Here is a 14,123-nt window from a genome sequence, read left to right as displayed (position 1 = left end):
GTCTATTAGGTGGGCTGATGTAAGAACTCTGCCTCATAGGGATGGCCTATCAAATGACAGGGAGGCTGAATGTGAGGCCTTCAGGAGAAGTGAACAATTAATTAGATATTCATGTGGCAGAAGTGGTGGTGGGTGTCAGGTGCCAGATACTAAACCGCAAAAAACAAGGAGAAAGCTGCAGAAACCTTGAAACATTTGTATCATGAGAACATGGGGCCACAAGGTAGCAGAAGCCGTGAGGCAAAAGGAGCCACAAAGAACAGAAACTGTGTGACAACACCCTGAATCCATGAGATTCATACAGCAGCAGAAGGCTTGAATAGACAGGATCCATGAGGCAGCAGTACTGATGGGAGTGTGGGAGCCACGGGGTAGCTAGAACCACAGGGCAGCAAGGCAACAAGAATCGAAGAGGCAACAGGAGTTACAAAGCAAGCAAAAGCTAAGACACAGAGAATGACTATTTGGAACTGAAGCCCCAGAAGCCAGGAAGCTGCGGGTGACAGGAGGCCCAGAAGCTGTGAGGCCCCGAAGGCCCTGGGGTAGCGAGGAGGGGAGCAGAATAAAGACAGTGGCAGTAGGAGTATAAATACAGCCAGAAAGAAGTTGAGTCACCATTTTGGGAAGCGCTAGAGAAGGGAGCAACAGATGCCTGCAGCTGAGGGGGTGACAAGATAAGCCAGGCTCTAGCGCTGCTTTGGATCATGAACCATTTTCAAGTTTCTATTCTTCCATGAGGCTGCTTGTGTAGCTGGTTTTGACTTCCTTATTGCCCTGTGAATGCTTCAGTAAATCTCCATCTCCAACCTGTTTCTCTTCCTTGTAATCTAAAAGAGATTAAAACTGTGCTATGTACTCTAGATGGGTGGAGAGCAGGGCAGAAGGCCTTCCAGCTGGGTTTGGAGCAAGACACAGAGATGGGAATTCACTCATTCTCTCTCTCACACCCTCACTGGCAGAGGTACTTTTCATTCATGTACTTATTGGTTTCTTTTATTCATCTATCCACTCATCATTTATTCTCTTATTCATGCATAACTCATTCATTCGCGGATTCACTCATGCACTACTATAAGCACCTATTCATTTGCTCATTTGTTCTTTCCTGTACTCACCCGGTCATCACTTTTTTTCCATCCATTTCTTCAGCAAGCATACACTGAGTTCCTCCTGCTGCAGGGCAGGCCCTGTGCTGGGTTCTGGGGGAAAGATACACTCCCTGAACGCCAAGAATTCATTTCATCGAGGGCTCAGATAAGTAAGCAGGTAAGTTCACCATGTGTGGCAGATGATACACAGGAGTCTAGATGAGGCAGAGTGACAGAATCTAGGATGGAGTACTCAGGAAAGCCTTTATAGAGAAGGGGGTGCTTGAATTGAGTTTTGAAGGAAGAGTTGGTGTTTACCGTGTGGAAAAGGGTGAAAGAACATTTTAAGCAGAGGAGCTGCCCAAGAAAAGTTTTGTGAAGAGTGTGAAAATGCATGGACTGGACTGGGGTGGGGGCGGGGAGGGAGCTGGCTTTGTCCCACACCTGGAAGAGGTGGCGGAAGCTAGGCAATCAAGCTTAGTTTGGACCCTAGGGCAATGGGAGGCCATTGAGGGGTTTGAAGCAGGTGTGTGACAGAGTTAGAGTGGTATTTTAGGAAGATCACTCTTGTAGATGTTTGGGGACATGAAACACTAAACTAAATAATGTACTTGAAGAAAAATGTGTGTCATCATTAGAGGAATGAATGAAGACTTGGGAGTCTGGGAGGAGAGAGGAAGAAGTTCTACCAGAGGACTAAGGAAGACTTTGGTGGAAGTAGAATTTGAGCTGAATCTTGAGGAACAGGGAGGATTCCAACTGGTGGAGATAAGAAATAAGGGCTTTTCAGGCCTGGGAGACAGGGAAACAGCAAGGTGGTGGGTATAAATAGGGCAAGTTTGGGCTAACAAATATTCCAGTTGGACTGCAGCCAGAGCTGCATTTGAGAGAGAGGCAGGAAAGGGAGATGGAAGGTTTCCCAAAGTTTTCTACATTCTGCTGCCATTTGGTCTGCAGAGACCAGGGAATTTAAGGAGAGGGGTAAGTGGTGGGCAGGAGTGTCCTTTTTTTGTGTTTTGAAAAATCAATTTTAAATACATTTTTCTCTAAAAATAGAAGTAATGCATGACGTTACTTAGAAAACAAATTAATAAACTCAAATCAGTACAAAAGGACATTACGAAAGGCAAGAATCTGCTGTCTCACACATCCCTAACCTCTCATTAGTAACTGCTTTTAATGATTTTTTTCTGATTGTTATATCCATATGTAAATTTTTATTATGTGGGCATTTGTCATTTATCAATTTCAGGCATTACTCATTGGTGTCCTGCTACGACAGATGAGCATTTAGATCATTTACACCAAGTTCAACTCTTGTCCTTTCTGCTTCTGATATAATTTGGTTTCTCTATTAGATACCTTTCTGAACTTAGATAACACCTTTATTTCTTGTTCCACGAATTAGAGACAGTATTTCTTGACCAGAACTTTGTTAGATGAGAATATCTTTTCCTTTTGCCCTCTTCCTCATTGCCAACCTCCCAGCTCCTGTCATCTGGTCTTATATGTTGTCAAGTTGATGTAAGTTTTCGCATGAGTGTGTTTTTTTGTCCATAGTTTGATAGTTTGATTCTAAAACTTGAAAAGCAATAAAGTTATTATGTTAATATGACTAGAAATATTACAGAACCAATTAATGTGCATTTATAATTTTTCCTTAGTTTTTCTAAGCAATTTTTCATTTTTCCCTCAAGTTTTTAATTCTTTTTTCTCTTTCACTATTTTACTTTATCATATATTCCATTTTTTTCTTTTCAAAATCTCTATTACATTAAGTATTTTCATTAAGCCCACTTTTTTTCCTCCAAAGAGACCTTATTTCAAGAGCCTTCCATCCCCTTTCTCAAATCTAAACTTAGTCACTCTCTAGGCCTGATGCATTTGGGGACTTTTCTTCACTGCTTTCCTTGGTTATATCCACTATTTACTAGTTCCCAGGGTTTTTGTTTTAATTTCTTTTTCCATTGCTTTGATAGTACACATCCCTAAGTAACTTTCTCAGAAAGGTTGTGTAGGAGGTAGACTTCCTGAGTCTTTGCATGTCTGAAAATATCTATTCCATCCTTACACTTGGCTATAATTTCTGAGGTTCCACGTTATTTTCCCTTAGAACTTTGAAGACATTGCTCCACTTTCTTCTAGCATCCTTTTTTTTTTTTTTTTTTAAATAAGACATCTGATATCAGTTTGAGTCTTATTTCTTTATAGGTGGTGTTCCTCATCTCTTTTTCTTCCGTCCTTCTGGGACCCCATTCGACATGAATGTTAGAGCTTGTATTATAGTCTCATAGGTCCCTAAGACTCTGTTCACTTTTTCCCCAGCCTATTTTTTCCTCCGTTTTCCAGATTGGGTGATTTCTAATGTTCCGTCTTCATGTTCACTGATTCTTTCCTCTGTCCTCTCCATTTTTCTGTTAGTCCATCCATTGACATCTTTGTTTTAGTTATTGTATTTTTTTCAGTTGATTGTTCTAAAATTTCTATTTGGTTCTTTATATCTTATATTTCTTTACTGACAGTTTCTATTTTTTATTTGTTTTAAGCATGTTCCTAATTGTACATTGAGACATTTTAATGATGGCTCCTTAAGAACCTTTGTCAGATAATTTTTAACATCTCTCTTATTTTGGTGTTGGAGTCCATTAAGTGTCTTTTCTCATTCAAGTAGAGATTTTGTTGATTCTTGGTATGATGAGTGATTTTCTATTGAAACCTGGGAATTTTGGGTATTGTGTTTTCAGACTCTGGATCTTATTTAGATATTGTTTTAGCTTGCCTCCTCAGACACTGTTCTGGCAGCAGAAGAAGAGCCACTACCTTGTTACTGCCAGGTATGTGTGGAAGTCCAGGATCCCTACTCAGTCTCTGTTGACACCCAAAGGGAAGAGTTTCTTCATTACTCTTAGGTAGGCGATGGGAGTTCCAGCTCCCTGCTCAACTTTCTTGGACACCACTCCAGCAGGAAGGAGGTGGGATGACTCTTTATAGCCACTGAGGGTGGAAGTCTAGGCTTCCCACTTTGCCTTTTCTGGTGGGGCCACAATTTTCTTTCTGTGGTGTTTGGCTGGAGTAGAGTGGTTGTTACCTAACTGCCATCTTCTGCAGCACCAAGTCTTGGGTATGTGAGGTAAAAAGCAAACCCAGGGAATTCACTACTATGTCACTTTGCTGCTATCAAGGTCCCCAACAGGTTTGTCTTCTTCTCTCCTTCTCTCAGTCTTCTCATGTTTATAGATAGTGTTCTAGGGTTTTAGCTTTACTTGGGGAGAGGAATAGGGAAAAGTACTTCTACCCACCCCTTCTTTAAATAGTTATTTTTAAAAAATTGTATTCTTATTCTGAAATTTTATAATCATGTATTTAGATATTCTGAAATTTTATAATTTTGTATTTAGGTTTGGGGATTTGTCATCCATTGTGCTGGCCATTGGTTAGGTCCCTTCATTTTGAAGTTCTTTATCTTATTTCCTTGATACATTCCTCTCTTCTGTATTCTTTGTTCTGTCCTGGAACTTTTTAAAGTTGGATGTTAGCCCTTTTGAATTTATTGTTTGTAGTTTTTATCTGTTCTCTACTTCCCTCTCTTTCTCCTCCCCTCACCCTACCTTCCTAGCTTTCCATTACTTCCTTTTGTTTTCATTTACTTTCTGGGAGAAGATTTAATTTCCTCTTCCAACTCTTCTATTCTTTTTATTTTGACAACCACTTTTTAAAACTTCCAAATATCTATTCATCTTCACTTTTCCTACAGTATTACCTTTACCTTTCTTACAGTATTACAGTATACCTTTCTTACAGTATTCTATTCTTGTTATGGCACACTACTATCTTGAATCTCTCTAGGAAAGAGAGGTATTTTTATATTTCCTTCTATTCTTTGAAATATCTATTTCCTTTGGGATGTGTTTTTTCCTGTTTGCTCATTTTGGTCTCTTTCAACTTGCAGAGTTTTCTCAAAAGCCTGGTGATCTGTGGTTGCTTACTCATATTTAAGAATGTAACAATAAAAATCTGATTGGAAGTTCTGTATATGGGGACAGAGCTAGGTAACTAGTGGCTTTCCCTGAGGATGGTTGGGGGGAAACTGACCACTGTGCTGCAGGGTCCTTGAATGCCAGAATGCTAAGATTTTTCTCCTCTGAGGTTATTCAGTTCCCTTAGATAAGAGACCTCTGGTTTTTGCCTAATGGGTACGTACCTGGCTGCTGTGAATTGTATACAAGGGAGTGGGTTAACAGTTTGATATAGACCCATCCAATTAATCTCCCTGTTTTCAGCCCCCCATCTCACTCCCACTTTACATCATACATGGCATTATTAAGACCCAAGGCACTCCGGGCTTCTGCAGAAAAAGATCAATTCCTCGGTGGCATCACCTTCATGCACATTTCCTCTTTCAATCTCTTAACTTCTATCACTAGAAGTGATAATCCACTAAGCCACATCAGCCAGGGCTCCAAATTCTCAAGGAAAGTATAAAATCATTTGACTCTTCCTCCCCCCACCAAAATACCTTCCTCCTGCTCCAATGTGGGCTGATTGCTCTGTAGCCCTGTGGCACAACTTTCATCCTGGGATGTACATTCAATACTCTTCTGGGTTGGACCCAATCTTTCCTGGACCCCATATCTTCCTTTTTCTTAGTTTACTCCTTTAGAGTGGACTTTGTGGTTGTTCTCCAATATCCATGCCTCTCCTCCCCCATTGTGTAATAACTATGCAATTTGAGAGGGGTTGACCCCATCTCTAGCTCTGGATGTAGACCTTTATTCATAAAAACCAATCTGAGTAATCTTGCCTGCTTGCCACAGTGATTGTTGGTTCAAGAATGATCCAGTCACACTAAAGCTTAGGAATTTTCAGTTTTTGAGGGAAGATGTGGCCTATCTTCCCTTGGCTATGAGAAAGAAGTATGTATTCTGGCCACTGCTGTTAGCCATACTGTGAACATGCTGAAGGCCTGCCTGAGGATGGAGCTGACAAATGGAGGAAGCAGAACCGAGAGAACCACAGAGAAATGGAACCATAGTCCTGATCATACCATGCCTGAAGTCTGCCCTGCCTATGGACTTCTCAGTTATGTGCACCAATAAACTGCGTTATTATTTAAGCCATTTTGAGTTGGGTTTTATATCGCTTGCACCTGAAAGTGTTCTAACATACTTTTTCTAGCTCCCTTTAGTGAGGGAATGAATGCGTGTTTGGTTATATAAGGTTCTATATTAGGTGGAAGCATTTTTTTTTAGAGTAAGTATGAGAAGAAGGGTATATGTGGATGCTGGACACCCAAAGCAGTGAACCGCAGTGGCTGCTTAGCATCTAAATCCTCATCCTATTTGGGGGGATTCTACACTTGGGTGAGTCTTCTTGGGAGACAGGGACTTACTTCCAACTTCACGCAGCAAAGGCTGAATACTCTGTTCATGGCTTTGAATACAGAGTCAGCAACGGAAAGGAGACAGGACGATATGAAATGAACAGTCAGTTGATAAATTAGGAGAATATTGTTGCAAAATGTGCAAAATTGACAAAAGATTAATAACTAAAAAAAGAAGATGGTAAACCCAATAGGAAAGTGAGAAAAGGACATGAAGAGTAATTAACAGAAGGAGAAATTGAATTTACACAAGGGAAAATTGAATATATTGAGATTTTTCAACTCTGCTAATAGTTAGAAAAATGAAAATTAAAATAATAGTGAGAATGCACTATAAGAATGGCAAGATGTAGAAAGTCAGATATGATCAAGTGCTGATGAGGATGTGAGGGAAAGGAAAACTGTGGCTGGGAGTGAAAATTGGTACAGGTATTCCAGAGAGTACTTTGGTAGTATCTCCTGGAAGTAAGTAGAGCAGGTCCTCGAATAACATCATTTTGTTCAAGGTCGTTTTGTTATAATAATGAAATGCCATGGGATCTTACCTCTTGTTTATATCAATTAGCCTATGGTAAAATTGGTTTTCTGGTATGTTGTTTTACTTAAAGTCTCAGAACCTATTAATGACATTAAGTGAGGACTTAATGTCTATGTATACCCTACAAGCCAGCAATTGTGCTCTGGGTATATATTCAAGGGACATTCTCACACAGGCCCTTAAGGAAATATAGTTGAGGTTGTTTGCTTGGCATTGTTTGTGGCAGTGAAGAACTGGAAGCAACCCAGATGTCCACCACCATGGGACTGGATAAACAAACTGCGGTATAGTCATAGGATGAAAAACATAAACAATAAAAAGAAGTGAGCCAAACTTACTGTAGCCACACGATAGGTCTCCAAAACCTAATGTTGAGTGAGAAGGTAAAGATCAGGATATTTAGAGCATAATACCATTTATATAAGTGTAAACCAACTCTGCATACTTTCATGGATATGCATGTGTCTAAATAAACGTATGGAAGATGGAGCGAAGGAAGTGTATACCCATGACATGCACTTGAGCAGCTCACTAAGGTGGGCAGGAGAATGGGAATGGGGACAGGGTCTGACAGGGAAAAGCAAAAATGCAATGAAATAAAACAAAAGAGGAGCCTCGAATGGACTGAGGAAAAGAATATGCCATGGATTTGAAGAGCAGGAGTAACACAACCCGAAGCTGACCATGAATCAAGAACAGACAGGAGGATGGTTGGTGTTCAACTGTAGCTGCGTGCGGGGGTAGGGTGATGTCCAGGGGCTGCAGCCGTGGGGGCAGCAGTTCCAGTTGCAGCATTCTAACCAGCTGTTCACAGAGTGGTCTTTAGTGTGGTTTCTCCTGCCCCATTCTCCAGATGTCTGTGAGCTACGTGATAACCTTGCAAGAAATCCCTTTTCTGTTTAAATTAACTAGAATCAGTTTCTGTTACTTACATCCCAAATCCTAACTGACACATCACATTTTGTTACTTAAAAAAAAAAATTCTAACCCAAGGATATATTTTATTGATTTTAGAGAGAGGAAGAGAAAGAGAGAGAGACATTGATGTGAGAGAGAAACATCAGCTGGTTGCCTGCCGTATGCACTCCGACCAGGGGTGGAACCCGCAACCTAGGTATGTGCCTTGTCTGGAGATCGAAACTGCAAACTTTTTGGTGTATGGGATGACACTCCAACCAACTTAGCCACCCAGCCAGGGCGCAACTTACTTCTCAAGAAACATAGGTTTTGGGTTCTTTGCAGCCTGAAAGTGTAGCATTATTTTACTTTCATATTTAAATAATAGTTTTTGTTTAGAATTCTATGTTACAATATTTTTCCTCTGAATTTTGAAGGTATTGCTTTCAATGTGTAGTGTTACTGACTAGATGTTGGGTGCTAATATTATTCTCATTCCTTTGTTGGCAACCTGTCTTCCCCACCTCTGGAAGCTCATATTTCCCCCCTTATACTTACTTAGTGTTTGAAATATCACAATGATGGCCCAGAAGTGTGTTTTTCTCCACCTGTTTTGCTGGGCACCTGGTGGTTGGGCCCTTTCAATCTAAAGAATCATGTCCCTCTCCTCTGAGAAATCAGTTTTATTTCTCCGCTAATTTTCTCTCCTTTATTTTTCTGTTCTCTTCCCAGACCTCTTATTAGCTGGATTTGGATCTCTTTGATAACTGTCTATTCTTTTTATTTTCTCTCACATTTCCCATGTCTTTGTTTTTTTAAAAGTCTGCATTCTGGGACATTTTCTTGACTTTAATTTTCTATTGAACTTTTTTTATTTTGGCAGTCATTTTTAATTTCTAAGCAATCTTTCTTATTCTCCAAAGGTGCCTTTTTCATAGCATCCTTTTTTAATGGATGCAATATCTTCTGTGTACGTGTGCTTAATAGAACTTTACTGGAGTCTTGAGGATAATGGATGATAATTACCAAGCCAGAAAAGAAAATTTTAAATGGATATCAGATATTACCTCTCCAGGAGAATGTCACCCATGCCCCTCTGAAGGGGACTGTCTATTGGCTGTCCCTCTCCTTAGCCCTCTAGTATGATACTGTTTGTGAGAAAGATGATTGTCTACCAAATGGACAGTTTTGGGCCATGTGCTCCCTGCCTGGAGTCCAGATCTCAACTCTCACCTTGCTATTAGAGAGGGGAGATTATTGTTCCGTTCCCCACTCCCAGTCCAACTGTTTTTTCTGCTGGAGCCTAGCACTTCACCTAACTATTTTCTTCCCTGGACATTCATACACCTGCCTCCCATCGTGCTGACCTGGTCCCCATGGCCCACCTGAGACGATTACAATGGTCAGCAGCACGTTTCACAGAGTGGGTTGTTTCTAATGTTAAATAACAATATACACAGTGGAACCAACAATCCAGTCTAGTTCCTTTTTTATAGTCTTTCCTCCAACAGGAGTCAATAGTAATCCGAGCTTACATATCTCTTGGTGTGGTCCAAACTGAGTATCTGTGAACAAAGGCTTGGGGGAAAACATGCATACACATCTCTCAAGAACAAATGATAATTTTTCAGGGACAGTCCAGTCCAGACCCATGTTTAGAATAAAAAAAATGAACTCAATGGAAGCATAATACTGTTAAATTATACCCAAATTATGTCACTGCTCAGTACATTTAACATTTTAATCAAAGTGGGTAGCATTAGCTGAGTGCTTACTCTGTACCAGGCACTTGAATTACCTTCATTTCATAAAGAAGGAAAGCGAGGCTCCCAGGTGTCACTCACCCAGGGTCACAGAGCTCATAAATGGCAGACAGGAAATTGTACCAGGACTGTCAAACCACAGCCAACCCACGTAGCTGTTACAATGTGCAGTGCTGGTTTTTACCAGCCATATTCAGGTTAATGGTGGTAGCACAATCTTCTCTAAGATCAGTGGGTGGATACCTGAGATACCCTAATCTAAGTAAACAACTCTTCTCATTAGTTTGCTTCCAAGTGAATTGATGTCCTTTCCTCTGGAGACAGAAAACTGCCACCAGCTTTTATTTAAAATCTTTTTCACAGAAACCATAACACTTTATTTCTAAATTTTAATTTTTCACCAAAGTAATACTTGCACACACTTAAAAAATAAAATAATGCAAAGGATTTCATAATAACAACCCAGCAATATCCTGTCCCACTCCAACTACAAGTCCTGCTCCCTAGAGGCAGCAATTTTAAGCGACTTCACCAGCCTTTGGCTGTTTCTTCTGGCATTTCCCATTCCCATCCCCCCTCTCCCCGGCCATCTCCCATTCAGAAGCTCAAGAGCCAGATACGTTCTTAGCCTCCCTTGCAGCTAGACATGGCTATGTGTCCCAGTTATGGCCATGAGATGTTTTCTGGGGGCCCGCTGGAAAAAAAAATTGGCTTTCTCGAGACACTCATGGCCAACAACTGTCCCTCACCTTCTTCTTTCTACGTTGAATAGAGTCCTGCTGTCTGGAGCCGTGACAGCAATCTTGTGACCCTGAGGGGATGAGCATGACGTTGAAGACTCAACACATTAAGGAACAAAAGGTTAGAAAGAGCCTGGTCTCTTAGCTGAGCAGCTGAACGCATGCCACACTTTTGTTAATAATCAGTTAACTTCCTGAAAAACAAAGAAAGAAAGCCATGTGTATTTAAGCCACTGTCAGTGCATTATTTTTATTTATTTATTTTTCTCAGTTCATTATTTGTTGTTGTTGTTAACGAGATTTTTAACCTGAAGGACCACATGTTTCTTTATAACATGCTTATGTCACTATTTCTTAACTCAACAATTTGAGACATTATCTCTTGACATCTTGTTATGGTAGAAGAGGACTTTTATCCCCCTCCACACACACATCCCTATTTTCCCTCCCTTCACTCTTTCAGTATGTTTATATCCCAGTTCCTAATAAGTCAGCAGTTGCTACAGGGCCAACAACTGTAATATAATTACCTGGATTTCTTTTACCTTTTTTTGTGTTCCTGAGTTTAGTAATTGCTTGGTTTTCCCCTTGAAACGTGTCCAGCCTTAATCTTTCCCATTCGCTTTATCAGTTTGTTCATAAACCTAATCAGACATTTCCACAAATATTCAAACGTCTCCGCTCATTGAATTAAGAAGAACCCAATAAAAAGTTGATTGGCTGGGAGCCTGCGTAAGGGGCAGGGGTCTATCAAGTTCACTACTAGCCTTCCCTTCAAGGTGACTGGGCGGGGACCTGCGCATTCTGCTGGAGGACTCGTGAGTCCAGAAAGTGAAGGCTTTGTTCTGAGACTGTTTGACTTCTTTGGAGAGCACGTTGCATCTTGCTTGGCTGTTGTAATTTCTACCCATGAGCACAGACGATGGCAGAGGGAGGGTGGGACAGTCAAGTGTTCCAACAAGTACTTTAAATTCTCTCCCTGTCGGGGTCTCCACATCTCACTCCCACCATCAGGATACCTCTTCTGTGCCACAGCCTCACCAGGATTTTGCAGGCACGCCAGTGTCCTTCACTCAGATCCCCTCCCACGTGTGGACCGGGCCTCTGCCTTTCGGGGCCCTGCTTTCTCAGTTAGCGTCCCTTCAGCCCCTTTCTGCTTGCCAGGAAGTTGTTGAAGCCTCTTCCCCACTGATGGGACCTCCTCCAGTTTGTTTGGAGATGTGAGTTTAGACACTCGATTCCTATACTCTTATTTTACCGGGTGTCAGGAGTTAGACGAGACAGATGCATTCCGGCTTGTTGAATGGAAGTTAGAATACGAATTTTTAACAGCCCCGGGTTATTTGGATAAGCCCCAAGCGTGTAGACCAACTTTTGGGAGCCATTGGCAGTGGAAAAGCCTGGATTGGGAATTATGATGAAATTGAGTTTCAATTCTGACTCTCTGACCTCCTTACTCAAGTCACATCCATGGGCCTCAATCTTCTCCTCTACACAATGGGAATAATACTGTCTATCTGATAGAGTTCTGGGAAGGTTCCCTTAGCTCCTGTATATCAAGCACCTAACACAGGGCTTGGCAGACAGTAGGTGCTCAAAATTGGAGTGATCCCTTTTTACTGGGAGCAAGTGGGAAATGTGATTGGAAAGATCTGAATCAGGTTTTAGGAGGGCCTCGGGCACTAGGACTTAGTCTTGTGACCCTGAGGAACCAAGGCAGGCTTGTGAGCAGGGAAGTGACTTGATCTCAAAGAATTTGTCCGATTGTTCCTTCAGTTGGGTGTGGAGCGGGAGGAAGAAGCCGTTGGCCCAGCAGCTCTTGGGTTAAAATCTTCGTCTGCATCTGAGTTATTTGTAACCGTTGTCATAGAAACAAGTTTGGCAAGTGAGCCAGTGCTACAAGCTCCTGGCAGTAGGGAGGGGAGGGCAGTGGGGAAAGACAGAAGATTTGGAAGGTGGCGAGGGTGGGGGTCGTCTTCGACCAGTGCCTCATTTTCCTCTGATTGGTCTGAGGCATTCGGCTGGAGATGAGGGTGAGCGTCCTCCAGGGAGAATCATTGGACGCTGGAGACTCTCCGGCCCAATCTCCTGATGTTCCAGATGTGAAAATAGATCCAGAGAGGTTCGGTAGCTGGCTCAAGACCACACAGGAAGTCAGAGACAGAGGCAGGACTAGATGTTTTTAAAAAGGGCTCAAGGTCATAGAACTGAGGCAGAGTAAACCTGGAGAGGTCCTTTGGAAACATGTCATCCACCTCTCCACAGACAGACATGCTTTTATGGTCATTGCTGCTCACATGGCAAACCTGGGACCCCGCGTGGGTTTGAACTGACTCAGGGCCGCTCAGCACCTGAGGTGCTGACTCAAGATCAGAACCCAGAGGCCTCGGGCCTCCCAGGCCTGGCCACTTCCTGAGGAAGTGGAAGACTAGGGTTCACAGCTCAGAGAAACCCCTCACTGCCAACTGCCAAAGGAGGGCGCTCCCAGGGTAAAATTGATTTGACTTCCTCGGCCTTTGGCCCCACTGAAAACCAGCAGGCCTGTGTTCGGGACACGCGGCCCCTCCCCACACACCTCCTTCTGCAACTATGTGTGTCATCCTACCAATGGCAATGCCGTTGCACAAAGGACAGCCCAGCCTTGCTCCGCCCCGGACCAAACCCACCTGCCCCAGGTCTGCCCCTTCAAATCATCCGCGGGCTAAGCACTTCCTGCACATTCTTTTATGTGATTCATTCCCCGCAATTAGCATTGTTTTCTCCCGATTTATCAGGTGGAAACCTAAAGACTGGAGGGCTCAAGGTCACACAGTGAGTCTTAGCCTGAGTCCCTCCTCCTCCAGAGTAGTGTTTCTGCCCCTTCTACCCCACACTGATTCCGACACTGAAGATGAGTAGCAATGAGGCAGCACTCAAGAGTTCATCCTGCCACTATCTTTGCCTCAATCACCCCCTTGGCACTTGGGCCTTAGTTTCCTCTGTGTTCTCTGCCTCACGGGCGGCCCAAACTCTGCTTCTCTCCTCACAGCCAATCCCTCACCAAGTGCAAGTGATTCTCTTTTCCGTCTCTCAGATCCAGTTCGTTCCTCATCCTCTGCCACTGCCCTGCTCCACCCTCAACACTCCTCACTCCAAAGACCACTCCCCTCTCCCATCCCCCACCCCAAAGATAAAGTTCTGGCTCCTTGTTGGGCAATTAGGGCCACCCACTGTTCCGGCCTCACCAAACCTCTCAAGCCACCTCTCTTGCCACTCTTGGTCTGACACCCTGTGCTTTGACTACTCAACTAACTACCACTGCTTCCTACAACGTACCCAGCTCTCTCTCGTCTAGGTGCTTTGTTTTGTTTGGCAATGTGGTCTGCAAGGAAGGCCCTTCACGGCAACTCCCCAAACCGGATGAACTCACCTCAAGTGTCATTGCATCCAAGTAACCTACCTTGCTCTTGTCTCTGGGTTCCCTCGGCCCCCAGAGCCTCCCTCTAGCCCTGCCCCATGTGGAATTGATGTCTAGGCTTCTCTCTCCTATCAGATCGGAAGCTCCCGAAGGGCAGAGCCTCTGTCTCCAGCAAAGCTCGACATCTGGCCAGTCCCAGAGGAAAGTCAGAGAATATTCATTGCACGCATTCTGGTGCATGAATGGTTGAATAAGGAATGAAATTTGGGTTCAGCTCTGTCCTTGCGCACTCGGGCACAGAAGGGCTTGCGTGACGTCAG

This window comes from Pteronotus mesoamericanus, unplaced genomic scaffold (genome assembly GCF_021234165.1).
Source record: "Pteronotus mesoamericanus isolate MK-2021 breed Mesoamerican mustached bat unplaced genomic scaffold, CSHL_Meso_final contig_166, whole genome shotgun sequence".
In the NCBI taxonomy this organism is placed as follows: domain Eukaryota; kingdom Metazoa; phylum Chordata; class Mammalia; order Chiroptera; family Mormoopidae; genus Pteronotus; species Pteronotus mesoamericanus.
Note: the sequence above shows the minus strand (reverse complement) of the source record.